Raw genomic sequence first — 3,186 nt, 5'->3', positions numbered from 1 at the left:
TGTGGAAAAGAGTGACGGCTCAGCCTCTCACCACCCCTCTGCCCCGCTGGGAGCCCCCCTGAGGATTGCACCCCCCGATACCACGTGCCCACACGGGCAAAGGCTCCCCCTCCGGATGCCTCGCGTACCAGATGCATTCCTGTGTGTGTTTGAGGGGCGTCGCGTCGTAGCACTAACCCCTGACGTGGTTTGGCTCCCCACGTCTCAGATAACCACCCTGGAGGAGGAAAAAAATAAAGTAAAACCAAAACTACCAGCAGAACAGCCAAGCCTTGGCAGAAAATGTCCCACATAAAACAACCCCGTCCAGAAAGGCGTCCACCTGACAGTGGATTTCACTGGGGATTTCTCATCCCTAGCCTGCTACCCACAGTGCCCAAAGTAGCGATGCTACTGATAATCAGTTCCCATTTGGAAAATCAAGCAACACAACTGGCTTTCCTGTGCTGAACACAGAGCTGCAAGCTGGGCTGGAGAAGGCCCTCTGAAGAGAGGAATAAATTTTATCAGTTGCTTAAAGCTTCATCTTATGGTAAAAGAAAACAGGAAATATTATCTTATTTCACTGCTTGGAAATGGCACTGAAAACTGAGTGAGGTTGCTTGCAAAAGCTGGACAGACGGACAGACAGAGCCAACAGCAGAATCTGACGGGCTCCTCTCAGCTGGAGCGGCTGGGGACCGTGCCACGGGGCATACGATGGCCTGGTCTGAGCGCTTCTTTGCAACCCCAACCTCCAACTTGTACAGAAACCCGATTGCTTGTTGTGGGAAAGATGCATTTTGAACAGAATTAGATGTACAAATACCACAGAGGAGAAAAAAAAAGAGAGAGAGAGAGAAAAAAAAAAAACATATTGGGTCAAATTCCTCTATTGTGGAGTTTCATTTAAGTTAATGATGTTTCAACAGGGATGAATTCAGACCAAAGAACAGATGTAATTAAAACACAGAGGCCCCAGGCTGTTGCTAGACTAATCGATGGCCTCTTTGTTTCTCTGCAGCTGCCTGAATGACACCAAAATCGAGCTGCCAATACCATGCTGGTGACCCACTTTTCTGCAATAAAGCCAGAACCCAAGAACCAAGTGGTGCTAGACACAAACTTTCTTACACTGACAAACCGAGGCAGGGAAAATGAAAAGTGCACAGGGCACTGGTGTCAGAGCTGAGTGATGGAAGCAGCTCTGAGCCTGGGCTCGCATGCCCCACCATCGTATTTCCTCTCTCTGCTGAAATGCTTGGTGCTGAACTTGGGAGTCTGAAGATTTGTTCAAGAATTTTGCCAGCCTCCTCTTCTCCCCCATCCCAGACAATTCAGTTTGATTTTTTTTTCTGTTTTGAGGTAAAAAGCAAGAAAATTAACATTCACTTGCATTTTTCCTAAGCCAGAAATGAAGTGTTTGCACCTTAGAAGGAAAAAGACCTGCAGCATGGAGCTGTGCTCCTGGAAAATGTTTTTGTTTGCGGAATCGTTATCTGCTTGATAATGGAACCAGAAAAATTTACAAACTTAGGACCATATCTAAGGAAGAGCGCAGCAAGGATAAAATTAAAATATGTTCTGTTTTTCTGATAAGGAAAACTTCATAGATTAGGACGTTAAGAAGGAAGTGAAAATGACTGGTGAAGTGACAAACCACATGTGCATACACGTATTTACCTTAACTGCTCACCAAAGCTCTGTCTGAACAGAGCAGAGCACACCCTGGTTCTATGAAAAAGATATAAAATACAACAGATAGGAAAGGAGCCTGTGCCAGTGCTCTCTGCAGAGTTTCATTGAGCCTGTTTCACTTGTATTCCTCTCTGTTCCTTTCTGTGCTGCTGTTGCATCCCTGCAACCAGCTCCATGCAATGGATTTGCATTCCTGCAGCCACAGAGCCTCCCTCTGCAACTGGCCTTCCTCCCTCGAAGACTCACACATCTGCCTCAAAGAGCTGTTGTCCTTCTCAGTCTAACTACTGCTTTCCATACCCAGATCCATGCAGGAATAACCAACAGCTCTTAGCAAATATTTTGGACACCATATTTCATCACAGAGAGAACTTTCAAGTTTGCTCCTGGCACTTTAAAACTCCTCATATTTATGTTTTGTATCATTTCACCCTCAAGTTCTGTATAAATAAACTCATTACTTCCCTTGCATTCTTACACTTTTCATTATGTATGTTATGAATAAACCAAACACAAACAACAAAATGTTTTTCCGAAGCGCTGAGAACACCATCCTTGTTGTTCCTCTCGTAATGGCTATTGATATTATTGAACCACTTTTTAATGTGAATACAATTTAATCATATGCTTATTGACATGCTTTCATTTTTTTCTAATGTACTGTGCTTTCCCACATTTTTAGGTTTCAGGGCTAGATTCGGATCCCCATAAATTTATTGACCGGCACCTCTTTCCTGATGAACTGAATGGGATGATGAGAAGAACTCATAACGCTGTGTAGTACAGTAACAGCGATCAGAATTCAGGATCCTGTAATGAAAATACCATGTTAGATTAATTCTTGTAGCTGTTGCTATTATACTCCTTAATCAGTGGCAACAAATTTATTTTTCTTTTATTTACTTTGAGAGTGAAATTAAAGATGTGATTTTTTTTTACCTTCCTGACTTGTAATTACTTCTAAGTGTACTCTAACTTATGCCTCCTTTTTTTTTTTTTTTTTATATATATATATGAATGAATCATTTAATGAAATAAATGCAGTAAATTAAATCTCAATTTCCATCACTTCCTGAAATTCTTATTATCTACCACTGAAATTTATAAAAGAGAACTTTGAGTATGCTCATGCCCTACAGGGATGGGGGGAAGAAAAGTAATTTGTAACATACCTTTCAGCTATAGCACTGCAAAGACTTTCCATATTATTTGGGTCTCAAATGAGGAAATCGTTTAAGCATTTACTTAACTATAAGTACTTAAAGTTCCATAGCTTATAGTTAATAACACGGGAAAATCCTATGTTGGACTGGGGCCTCCCAGAAACACCCAGCACAGCAGATCACATAATATAATCTTCTTAAGTAATTTGCCAGGCTCAGACCTCACTGGACGCCTTCCCCTCACCGCTGTGTGAAGGGTATTGCAGCATTTCCCACCGTCGGGAGTTCCACTAATTTCCAGTCTTCGGTGTAGTTCAGGTAATCCTGGTAGAATTATTCCTGCTTT

This window comes from Aythya marila (genome assembly GCF_965140915.1).
Source record: "Aythya marila genome assembly, chromosome: 13".
NCBI lineage: Eukaryota > Metazoa > Chordata > Aves > Anseriformes > Anatidae > Aythya > Aythya marila.
This window is presented reverse-complemented; position numbering follows the sequence as displayed.